The following is a 13,558-nucleotide window of genomic DNA, read 5'->3' as shown; positions in this document are numbered from 1 at the left end:
CCACCAATTAAATGAATTTAGAGGATCACAACTTTCAGCAAATGATAAAAACATGATTACCATCTGCAGGGTTTGAGGAGCTCTTTCTCTGCCAAGCCTTTTGATGAGGCTGCAGAGTTATCCAACAGCTTTAGCAGATGTTGTGGTATACTGAGCTGAAAAGCAGCTCTCAGACGTTTCGGTCCTGTTGAGAGATTGTTTTCAACTGGTTACACTTTGAATCTAAAGAAAAGGTTAACTGGGACCGGCAGCAGTGACACCAGCGCCATTCAGATCTGTTACAACCTCAGCACTTTGTTCTCTGCTCTCCCTGAAAAAGCCTTCGTATGGCATCTGTAAGGACCACACTCCCTTCAAATAACAGATGCAGGCATTGAGAGCTTGTACGCTCAAGAGGAATGAGGGATTGCATGTGGCAGGATTATGGTAAACTTTTTTTTGCCTTGTTCCAGTGACTGAAATTTCTTTTATGGCTATGATTTTTTGCAATTTACATTTTTGCATCTTTAATGACTAATATAATTCAAAAATAAATGTTAAACAGTATGTGCATGAACATTCCTATCGCAGCAACAAATCACAGGTAATCCACAATTTCCTTTTATGTGCTTTAAAGGAGAAATCTGATAGATATTTATTCTATAAGTCATAAAATGACCATGATATGTCATCAGAGATTAAGGAAAGATGCTAAATTTAAATACTGGCTTCTTTCACAACAACGCTAGAGCGTCTGTGTCCTTTTAAATTTGTCTACTTGTGTTATTGCTTGCCTGTTTCATGTTCATTAGAGATGAAATGAATGCCATAAGTAATCATAAATAATCTTTTACAGAGAGTAGATGGTAATGGTTAAATTGAGAAATATGTGAATGGAGTCTGGCAGGCAGTAAGGCAGCCAGTCACTGAAATCCAACTCCAGAGTATTCATCTTTTGTTTGCTGGATAACGGGCTTGCAGACAAATAATAGTTATAAACAGCGAATCACCTTACAGTATAGTCCTCATCATTGCTTGTTATTGTCAAATTACAATGCGGTACTGCACTTCTGCACTGTTCCAGCAGCCTGCCTGAGCTTCCTCAAGTCTAGAGAGAAGGGGATGGGTGGAAACAACTCGCTTCAAACATAGATCGGAGTAGGATTTCAACCTTAATATATTGTCTGTGGCTCCAACTTGCTATTGGGACTGCAGTAGTTATTTTGCATGTGCAATTGTGATATATTGCTTTTTTAATTTTTTGAGGGGGGAAATGATTGATGAAGTAACTGTGAATAATCACATTATCCCATGAAACTGAACAAATTCAGTGAAATTTTCATTAATGTGCACCACATTACACTGTGAAAGTGACATTTCACAACCTGACACACTCAGCAGGGTGGCAGTAAGTTGAATGAAGGAACCCATCAGCTTTTTCTCAAACAAGACACTTTCCGTGGTGTTAAAATAAGAAAAAAGGCGTTGAGACTGGATCCGCTGCTCCTTCAAAGCAGCCTCCTTTACGGAGAAGCTGGCATGACCTTGTTTCCTTGGGAGTAAAAGATACAGAAAGCTGGAGGGGCTGGGCGAGGAAGAGGAGGGGTGGAGGAAGAAGGAGGATGGGGGGGCATAGTGGAAGAGGTGGGGTAACTTCAAAACCCACATCAAAAGGAATAAATAATTGTTTCTGCTGGTTTTGTTGTTGTGATACGGATCGGCAAAGCAGCAAGTGGCGAGCAGGAAGCTTTGATTTGAGGCAGCCTTCCTGGAGAGGGCTCCTTCTGTCGGCAGCTGAGCAGAGAAAAGCGGGGCCCACTGATTAAAGTCCTGTTTGTTTTAATCTTCTCTTTTGCCCAGGGGAGGCCCACAGAGAGGGAGAGATCCTGCTGGGGGGGGGGACGATGCTGTCCTCTGGGGACCGGTCCTGAAAGGGAGGCAACGTGTGCAGCATCCAGACACAGATGAGTGATGGGCCAGACTGGGGTTCGGGGGATGATGATAGGAGCCAAAGAGTTTGGGTCAGATGGAAAACTGCAGGATGATAATCATGTATTCACCAAACCTGCAACTCAGTTTTCTACAAAAGTGGTTAGTTCAGAATTGTACATTAAAATTCCATCACTGAATTTTCAAAAATCTTCCCTCCACCCTTCAACTTTTTCCTCTGACACTGCTGCTGCTTTATCCTAATGACCACCTCCTGATGCTACAGTATGTCCTGCCTCTAATTAGGTCTTTTAAAAAAAGCAAGATGACTTAATTGTGACTTCAAACCTGTATTAGCAGATTTTTGTCCAATTGCAAATTAAACAAAACATTGGCTTATCATCATTTTTAAAAGGTAATTTGATGTTTATGTGCACATCCAACAGACGTGGAACAACATGAACTTTTGTGTCTTTTGCAACTTGATAAATGTACTGTAAGTCAGTCCATTTCTTTTGCTCCACCGTGGCTCTTCAGCTGCTAAATGCTCCACTGTGTTCACCAGCTAATGGCTTTCTTTGTCTGTCTGTTTCCCACAATCAAGAAGCAATTTTAAATTTCAGATTTTAAAGTGTGTGATGTCATTCCAATGTAAAGTCTACGGGCTGAGCGGGAGCATGTGGGCACAGCCAATGGAAAAAACTCTTACGGGTAAGCACGTGCAGTGTGTTGCACAGAGTGGGAGCAAAGCTTTTTTAGCATTTGCCTGGTGAACAGATTTCACTGAAGTGAGGCAGCATATTTGAATTCAGTATCCATAGTGCTACTTTGAGATAAATGCTAATATCAGCATGCTAACATGTTCACAATGACTCTCAGATTGTTATGCTTAGAAGGTTTATTTTTTGGCTTAAACATTGTATAGCTGAGGCTGATGGGAATTACATAAATTTTGCAAATTCAGTTGTAAAACAGAGAATTAGACGATTAAAATTATTACCTGATGGCGCTAGATCACATGTGTCAAATCCGGCCCAGCACCTCGTTTTATGTGGCCCGCAAAGAATAGAATTTGTGCAATACAATTCTATGATCCACACATTGAAGGTGGAAAGCTGCCAGATATCAGTATACACTAGAGAGATGAATCTCAGTATCATGTAGCTGTTTCCAGCTGTGGTACTCTTGTCAAGTAGTTGTAGCTAGTAAGGTTAATACACCAGCCTGGCAAAATGTCCAACAAGTTGACAAGTTGAAGCAGAGGGAAGGTAATTTAATGACTGATGAGAGAGTGAATACGTGTTTGTGCTTAAAATGTAGACAAGCCTGTATGTGTATGTATGTATTCTCTGTGATATACTTCACTTTTTTTTTTTTTTAATAAATGATACAATAGTTGTACACGTCAGTGTCTGCTTGCCATTACTTTTCCTGGACTTCGTCTTCCAGAACTAGTTGTTAGTCATTTAGATTTTTACTAAAACCAATAATAATCAAATGCAGAGGCAAATAACAACTAGATACGTTTACAAAAAGCCCTTTGAGGACAACCATAATGCTGATGTGGCCCAGGATGAAACTGAGTATGATGAAAAGTCATAAAAGTGATGACAATTCATCCTGAAGGGAACATGAATGTCTGGACCAAAATTCAGTAGTTGCTGAGACATATCACTCAGAACCACAAATGTCAACTTCATGATGGTGCTAAAGGAAAAGTCGGGGATCACCAAAGTATTAGTAAACTTTCTCCAGGCATCATGATTATCTGCACCCAAGTTCATAGCAACCCATCTGAGATATAATGAAATAAAATATCTGTCTCATTTTGGATCAAAAGCAAAATTCAGTGTAAAATTAATCTTCTGAGAAGCATGAAGGTTTCAATCCACCAAGTCATTGTTGCAATATTTCAGGTTTGATCAAAGTAGTGGACTGACCAAACGACTGACCAACACTACAATCCTCAGAGCCCCACTGGTAGCGCGGATAAAAATATCGATTAGAGGAGTTTTAAAGATAAAACTCTCCTGGCCTGAAATTCAGTCTTTGTGATCGTACTTCTTTGTTGATTTTTTTTGTCATCGCAACGTCACTGAAATTTTACCAAAAAGGAGTCATCTCTAACAAACCCGTACTTCAGTATTAGATTACATTATGACACTGACACAGCAGGAGTTAGCAGCAAGTGGGGCCAAAAATGTATGTGGTCATGCTGTTATACAGCTGTTAAGATCAAAATGATCACCACATGACATATGATATGTTAACAGACAGCTGTTTGGATAAAAGTGATCATAAAATGGCATAGTGAGTGCCAACGATGCAAACCTTCTCTGCTTACTGATCATGTAAAGATCTCATGTATTTCATCATGAGCTGCACAGGAGCTGTAGATAGGACCTCCTGCTGACAACCTCTGTGGAAAATGGCAGATTTTAAAAGTTCACGTTGACATGGGTCAAAGGTTATATAGTGTAAGACAGCAGAGCAGCGGGGGTTCGCATGTTGAATGTCAGAGTTTAGGGGAATGGCAGCCACTGAGCGAGCTCTGCACACGAAACACATATTTGCACGCATACCCAGCTCTTAATGCACGCACACACATACAGCCGCAAGCCTCATGAATCCTCCACTCGCATGATGGTAACATGATGAGAGGTGACATGCAATATGAGAGGTAGAAGAGCCCAGTGCTATGTGAGAGGAACTCTTCAACAATAGTTAAGATTTATTGTGCAATCAGTTAATTGCATTTGAATCAGATTATAGAATGAATTTGATGTTCTGCTTTATAAAATAAGTCATCACAGTCAATGGTAATATTGTTTTCCCAATATGCCACCAATGATACTAAAACATTTTGTTCAGTAATATAATTTTCACAAATGATCCCCACTTTTATGATTTTTGAAGCACAACTGCAATCTCAAGAGGTAAAAAGGTAAAGCTTTTTAAAGTGACTATCATCTGGCATGATGATGCTTAATGTCCATGCCAACCTCTGTTGTTTCATTTAGCTACTCATCAGCAAGTGTCTTTTTTACAATGTACAAAAGCTTCAAAATTAATGATTTAATTTTTTTTTTTTTATTATTTACTGACATTTAATATTGTAGAACAAAACAAAAGCAAGTTAGAAAAGCGTGTACAGAAAAGTGTGTTAACCATAGACCTAATTTCAGGCAAATAATGAAAAACCCAGTCCCCCCAAAAAATAACACTGACTTCCAGATGAGCCAGCTGGAAGTGCTAATATGTTAACTCACTTCCGTGTTTTAGGACTCATTCCTGCAGCACTCTATTGTTTTAATGCAAGAGACAACCCTCGGGGAAGAACTCACTTATTCTGCCTCTATTGCCTTTGTTTTCTCAGTACAGAAGTGAGTGACCCAGACTTTACCTCCAAGTCTTGAAAGCATTTATGAAAATAAACTGTTTAATAATTCCTGCAGTTACCTGCAACACATCATGCAGGCAATTACATTAATTTAAACGTCAGTATTCAAAGTTGAAATATTCCCTGCCACCAGACCCCTCGCCTTGAATAAACTGAATATTTGCACTGTGATATAATCTCAGAGCTTCCCACTGATTTGCATCGACTGATATATGCGACACCAAACTCTTTGATTCTGACAGAAATCCAGTATTGGCAAAAGTGTCATCAGAATTGCTGAAAGAATGAAATAGACTTGCTGAAGCGCACATTGCTCGGAGCTCTTGATGCGGTAATTCAAACAAAGTAGTCTCATTGGATCTTATCAACATATGACGAAACAATGGAAGGCAGCGTTTTCCATCCCTGACAGTAAACAGCCGCTCCGTCCACGGGCCTGTCAGTGTTAGAGACAGAGCTCGTTAAGAGCTGACATCAAACGCTTATGGAGACTGATGATTTAAATATTGAATCGACGAGCGGCGGCACGCAGACAGAGGAGAGCTGGTATGTGCTGACACTAAGACAGATGTATATTTTAGCAGCCGTTTCCCAGCTAAACTGCCTAATGGCCTTGGGGATGAGGCAGATGAAAGTCAGACCTGCAGATCTGCTGGGACGTCTCCGGGGTTTGTTGTACTGTAAGTGGCAAAGACCCCCATTGCCCTCCCCTTCAACCTTCTTCTGTCCCTGCCCCCAGTCCCCCGCCTTTACACGCTGCTTCACTCTCAGCATAGGATCAGAGGAGAGAGGTTCCCCAAACTGAGGCCCCTCGCCAGGCCCCAGGCAGCGGGGACACTAACAAGCTCTAATGATCTCCAGCCAGGCCTGTCTCTCTGCTCTTCCTCCACTCACTCACACCACAACCTGCAGAACAGGCCTCCGAGCGCACAGACAGACAGCCTGACTGAACCCACCGCCACCAGGACTGCATGTACCGTCTCCTGTCCAGCTACTTTCAGTTTGAGATCAAGATGAGGCAACCTCTGCAGGCCGGGACGTTTCTTTCTGGAACGCTCCACAAGAATGCTTGCTGATAAATGTGATATGGATGAAGGTAAATGAATGTTTGGTATGATAAAAACTCTATGACCCCCTTTTTCTCTCTGCACTTCTGGTCTGCAGGCTTTTGTTGGCATGTCTGCTCTCCAAGGGGAGACCAGATGTGAGGCACTGGAGGGATTGAAGATAATTGCAAACGTGTTTTGGTCTGCTTCTTATCTTAATGGATCCAAGTATTTATCTATCGAAGACCAAAGAAGAAGAGATACTGCTGCTCTCCCACATCAGCAATGACCCAGAGGCCAGGAGCTACAAGGGCAGGTTGTCTGGATCGTAGACCATTGGCTGTTAACCAACTCAAAGAAATTAAAGGTCCACCCTAAAACTGTTTTGCAATGTTTAAAAAAGTAGTTTTTGGCAAGAGATGTTGCATTTCTGGGTTCATTTTGATTTAATCCCATGACATTAAGTTGAGATATTTTCAGTGCAGCTACAACAGGGCTTAATGGCACATAATTTTTCAGTTATCTAAATCATCAACACTAAATGTCAGATTTTTGTTTCAGTTCCACAGAGCTAAAAAGAACTCCCCTCCTTGCTCTGACTGAGAAAAATCCATGTTAAAACATGCTAATGCAGTAAGATTTTTAAGCATTTTAATCTTTATTATCAACCATGTCATCAACAAATATGATCAAAATGCAAATATATGACAAAGATAAAGGAAATTGCATGACAAGGTGCAGGCATTTTTAATCAGTAGAGATCAAAACTGTGGATGGAGGTGGGAATATTTGCATACTCATCTCCTTCAATATGAAGTAATTTCCTGCCTTCTGCACATTTTCTTTCCACTATAAATGTCCTTGGCAACAAAATAAAAGGTAAAAAAATAAAGAGAATGTTAAATTACACCCCCTGATTTTGCTATGGTACTTCAAAATCCTAAGTCCATACTTCACTACACAGTACACACTAAAAAAGTAAGTACAATACTTTACTGATCACTCAGCAGCAGTGTGTTACATTACCTGTTACGTAGCTCAGCTCCAACCTCCACACCTACATGCCACATCTTTTGAATTTAATGTGTAGAAACAGTGCAACAATATGGACCATCAGGAGGAAGCTAAGCCACGTGGTTGGCAACCTCATCTGTTGACTGACATTAACCCTCCATCTGGAGCCTGGTAAAACCACAAACTGCAAACCACAAACCACAAACAGCAAAACTTAACCCCGAATGTCATAATAACAGAAAAGTAATTACTTAATTTGAAATTGCAAACCCTTATATTACTTGTTAATTTAAAAAAAATAAACACAGCACTATGTGTTGTTTCACATATTATTACCTTATTAAGTGGTTATGGTTAACATGTTAACAAAAAGTATAAAGTTACGTCCAACAGACACAGAGCAACATTAGCATTCATCTGGAGTCGTGTTTTTGTCCATCTGATGAATGTAAGTCTAATTTTCATTGTAAGTCAATATTCCACTCTCAGTTATCTTTCAGATGAAAACATGCTGATAAGAGCAGTGAGACTGAATCAACACAATTATGGGCTGTAAATCAAAACAGTGAGCTAAAATCATGAGGGGAACTGCTCATCGGGTTTGTCTCAACAAACGAACCAAATAATAATTTGACCAATAGGCCTTTTTCATGGCAGCCATATTGATATGCAGTAGTGGGGTAAACACAGGTGTTTTTAATAATACTAATTAAGGTCCTGTTCCATTTAGTGTAGCAAAGCCTGTGCAGTGAGCCAGCTTGCATTATAGCAGCACCCTGACCTGAATGGAACAGAACTTTAATTGTGTTTTCCCTTCTTTTGAATGTCAAAATAGGTGCTGGGAAAAAAATGTCTATTGTACATATAATTCTATTAACTAGTGCAGATTTAATCACTTCAATTTACACAAAGCCAACGAAAGTTGTTGAAAATGGAAAACACTGCCATTGCTGTTGTGGGCTGTCAAATCAAGATCACTACTTTCTTTGTAGTTGTTACACTGCAGTGTGAAATAACCACAGAACTAAAAAAAAATAGAACTCACATAAGCTTTGCTATTATATTTATTTTTAATTTTGTTGTTAAAATTTGAAGCTCAGTTTCATATTGCTCTAGAATAAATGATATATTTGCCACAAGCAGCCACTTTTGTGAGTAACTCTAACTGAAATAAACTAATTACAGCACCTGGAGTTGTTAAAGTTCTTATTTTCACAAATACATGAGATATTTGTTAGAACAGGAGAAAATTCATCAGAACTCATTATTAAATTTAATTTATGTTGTCATTTTTTCATTCATTTTTTTTGTCAAGTTGCCAAACCTCTGATGGTGTGATTTGAATAAAATATCCCATAATTCTGCTCTGCTGTCTGCTCTTCTGGCTTTTGAAGAGGAAACTTTTGCTCTCCCCCAACACGACCAAATCCTGTCCCTAAAAACCATCAAAAGGACCACGTGGATGCTGGCATGCACACCAGGCCGGATGGACCCACTTAAAAAAAACACTGTGACTGCATTAGCAGCACATTGTTTAGATGCTGCTCAGAGTCCAAGACTATAAATGAGTTTAGATTTAGTCTCAGGGGCAGTTCTGCTTCCAGTCTGTCTGTGGAGTCAGACGGAGTTGACCTCAGAGACAGACTCTGGAAAAATGTCCTCTGCATATTATGACACAAGAGAAATACAATTACAGTTTGATCAGATGTAGTCTTTTGAATCAAGTGTGATGATTTTACGGTAGTGCAGTGATGTTCTTGTTCTTCTGTGCTTTGTTTAAAGCAGGAACAGTTACGTACTGCAACATTGCGCACTTTGAAACAGATTAAACTGAATTGGAAACGAGCGCAATTGTCAGATCTTCCACTTCTTTTAAGAATATTGTCAATTTACGGCTGAATAAAGAAAAACGACCACTTACAAGGGGCACTTTCTGCAGTGCACTGTCTGCTACATGTCAGTGTCCTCTTTTGTTGGGGAGTACATTCTCCTCAGGGAATAATGAGCATGAGGCGATCAGACAGCAAAGCTGGTTTCACTCTCTGAAGTTTGTGCCAGAAATGCACATCCTCGTTAGACTGGTCCACAGCTATCGGGAACAGAAAGTTCCCCAGCTTTGGCTTTTTGTAAGCCATTGTGTTCGCGTCACTCTCTAACCCCTAAACCTTCAAGTGTATAATTGAGTGGTTACAGAATATTTTCATTAAGTCAGAAGTTGCTGTCCGGACCTGGCAAGCAGAACGTCTCTGCTCTCAGCTTAGTGTACTTCAAAGTTCTCTTGAAACTTAGCTCTGTGTTTATTTCTGTCAGTCTTGAAGGCCGTGTAATCAACGGGGAATTGGCTTGAAGGTCTTGAAGGGTCCACTTTGAAATAGATCAGTACCCGCTTACATCCATCCTCACCCTGGATATGAGAGGTGTGGACATAAATTTCGCATCGGACAGTGAATAAAATGATTATGAATTTTTTTTTCTCAACATTTTGATCTAAGCATTGAGAGCAGATAAAAAGGCACAGTCCAAAGTGCATCTGAAAGAGGAGCTTACATTTTCTATAATATTAAACCTAAGACAGCCTTTGATCTTTTAATCCTGTGCTCATAAGGTTGCGAGATAAGCAGGCATGACTAACGTCTCTTTCTAATAGTCAAGAAAGAGCAGCGCCCACATAATGAGCTCTTTTACCCCTTTTGAAGACAAATTGGACTGAAATTCCATATTTAATGGATCTTCCTTTCAATAGAATTCTGTTTAAAGTCAACGGAGGGGTGATGGCCGGTCACGTTAACAGCGCTGTTAAACACAGTGTGGGCGCCTGGCCTTGTTTTTCTCTCAGCCTCCCCAGATGTCTGTCTGAGCTGTCTGCTGCTGTCTTTGTGGTATCATCCTTGTCGCTTCTTTATTTAGCCAACACTGTCACTTAGACTGACTCGCAGGGTTTATGTAAATATGAAAGGGGAACTGAACTCCTGTGCAGCTCACAGGCTGCCAGGTTTCCTTGTAATCACATCCACGGATCTGCTGATGCCAGCTGTGGTCACCTATCTGTCCTCAGTCAGCGTCCCTTTGCCTCTTCATCAGAGTGTTGAGGCTGCTGGACTGAACTCAAACCAAAAATTATAGCCACACATACAAAAATATTGAGTAATATAGAATAAATAAGGGATATCAAAACTTGATATGTGAATGATTTCCATATATAACAAGACTTAAGGTTGACAGTCATAGTGCCCCTGTGAGTCTGCAATTCTCATTACACCAAAGACAATACAACAATAAATGGCAAAATACATAAAAAAAAAAAAAAAAAAACTTCCTTGCTTTCTTGCCAAGAGTTAAACAAGAAGGTTCTATCATTCCCATGTCTGTGTGTTATGTACAAATTTAGTTAAGAGTCTGCAGGAGTATAGCCAGGCATAAAAAACATGAGAAAACATGGGAAACAGCTACTCTACTTCTGTCAATACTAAGTTCAAAACCCATGCCCACAAGCACCACTAAATCAAGGTATCATGGTCATTTATTATCATTACACAACACAGGGTTGCACAACAAAATCAGAGTTGCAGTTCTTTCATGTTACACACACAGATAAATAATTCATTTAAGGGCAGAACATGATAAAATAGGAAATAACTCTCTGGAGAAGTTTTTAAATTTGTATTAGGTTTATTTAAATAGCAGCAACAAAATAATGATGACAATATGGTTGACATCTTCACATGTAAAAACTGGCAAACATTGTCCATCAACTGTGACTGTGTTTGTGCATGAAGCATCATCTATGTAAACACATCGTCCTCCTTTCTTCTGCCTGCTGCAGTCTTGCACTTTGCATCAGCTCAGAGCAACAGCTTGATCCAGGATGCTATGGAGCAGGTCTCATTTTCCTGACTGGACATGAAAATCATAAGCAGTTGTAATCTCAAGCTGGGTTAGCATGGCTCTTATCCCCGTTCACCTCCTCCTCTCCTGGGGTGGTCCGCGTTGAGCATCCAGCTGTTCTGACTCTGTGGTCAAAAGATGCCATGAGCATTGTTAATCTTTTTACGGTCCGTTTGTCTTTAATCCAAACCCCATGCTTATTTTTCCCATTCCTCTGTGTGTATTTGTGTCATATGATGATATGGTTCAGCTATAAAGCTACACAAAAATAACAGATTAAACTAAAAATGTGGCAGAGTTTGAAGGCCACAATGACCCGATACAAATGGAGTGTTTTGACCAGTGTTGGTGTCAATTATATTACATGGATCAAAACTACCCAACTGTTAGCTGCATAAAAATAACTGTAATGCAGCTGTGCAATACTGTATATATTAAGTCCTCAAAAGGAAACGTAAAAGTAAATTCATCCTTTACACACCATTATAAAAAATAATGTTATTTTTTTTGATTTATCACTTAAATCCTTCAGTCATTTATTAACTTTGCAAAAATTAAAAAATAGGCTGAAAGAAAGCAATATACATTTAAAAATACTAAAATCAAATAGTTGGTTGAAACTCAGGCCCTGCCTCTCACTGGACAGATAACCAGTCATACTTGAAGATAATGGAGTGGCACTCTGAGTGGAGTTTGGTCAATAGTTTTTGTGTTGATGTTGATCCGTGATGTTATAAAGGCAGCTCTGACAAGTGAAAATTGTAGTTGGTAGTGGTAACTGAAAGGTCAATGGATCTTTCTTTGATATGTGATTCAAAAATATGCCTCTTTGTTTTTTGACAAAATGTGACCACCAGTCACCACATGTGTTGCCAAATCCAACAAAACAGGTTTTCATCAGGATAACCAGTTTAATGAGGTAAGTCATGAAAGAATAAAAACTACCAAACCTCAAAGCTGAAAATTGAATCAAAATTTAACTCAACACAGATTGCTCAACTTTTCAAATTATCCATCTGAGTCTGACAATCTTCTCCATTTGTGACATGAAATCTAAATTGCAATTCCAATCTTTGACCTTTAAAACACACAAACAAAAGTTGACACTATTAGCCTTTGCAGGGCAGAGCAGGGCATCTAATCACGTTTAAAGATTAGAGCCCTGTGTGCGTGGCTTTGTAACCACAGCCGGGTAATAGTTTCTCTGTGGCTCTCCCACAGGCTGTGCTGAACCTTTAATTGGGTGACACACATTCCTGTTGCTCTCCCTCTGTCTGTATCTCTGTCTGTATCTCTGTTTCACAAGCAGACAAAGTTATTTAAATCGCTCTAATACTTTCATCTCATATTCTCTTTGTCCCATTGTTATGCAACCACATGGACTCAGATGTAAAAAGACACTGGGGGTACAAAGAGGATTTCTTCTGGTTTTATGCATTACTTTTCTTCACACATCGCGCATTCTCTCCAGACAAATTACACTCCAGATATGAAGTGGCGGAGGGGGGTGGGGGAGGTTGAACAAGGCCAATTTGTTTAAAGGCTGCTCCTCAGGACAAGGCCACGCCACAGAGCTATATTCATATATTACATTTGCGTTTTTACACTTCTGACAGCCGCTCTATGGTGTGGCCGTTTTCATCTCCCCTTTTGATGCTGGTTAAAGGAGAAGGCGGTCATTGTCCGCCGCGGCCTGCAGGCATGTTTTGAGCTACGCAGAGTGAGTCAATGGAGAGTCGGGGGCCGGCTAAATGTCAGGCGCACATGGCCGCTCTCGCATAGCTTAATGCAGGCCTGTGTCTGGCCCTTGTCCTTGTCCCCCTCCAACTCTGTGTGTCTTTATCCCTCTGTCTCCAGCTTCTCCCTCTGTCTCAGATGTACATGCCATCTGGTCTGGCTCCACATCTGTGGATATCCTGCCTACAAAGCCCGGACAGCAGCGCTCTTTGTGCAGCGACTCTTTGCGCTCAGAGGCACCTGCCATGGCTTAAATCACTTTACCCATGCAAAAGAGGCAAGCCCATTAATTGTGTCCACTGCTAAACGTGGCATGTTGTGTAGCACTTGCTGGGATATCATTTATAGCCACAGGCTGAGACACGGCTTTGCTTGGGAATACCAAAGCAGCCCCACAGAGGAAGAACATTTACAAACCTTTCAGCGACCTGTACAGCTACAGAACACACAGTCAATACGATGTCAACCCTTTGCCAAAGAGGGAAATGTGCCAACAACTATAGAGAGGGAGACAAATCGTGTTTGGAGAAAAAAAATAAACACAGTTCAATCATTAATTAGTATTTAT

Source organism: Lutjanus erythropterus, chromosome 1 (genome assembly GCF_056507025.1).
Source record: "Lutjanus erythropterus isolate fLutEry1 chromosome 1, fLutEry1.hap2, whole genome shotgun sequence".
NCBI classification, from domain to species: Eukaryota; Metazoa; Chordata; class Actinopteri; order Lutjaniformes; family Lutjanidae; genus Lutjanus; species Lutjanus erythropterus.
This window is presented reverse-complemented; position numbering follows the sequence as displayed.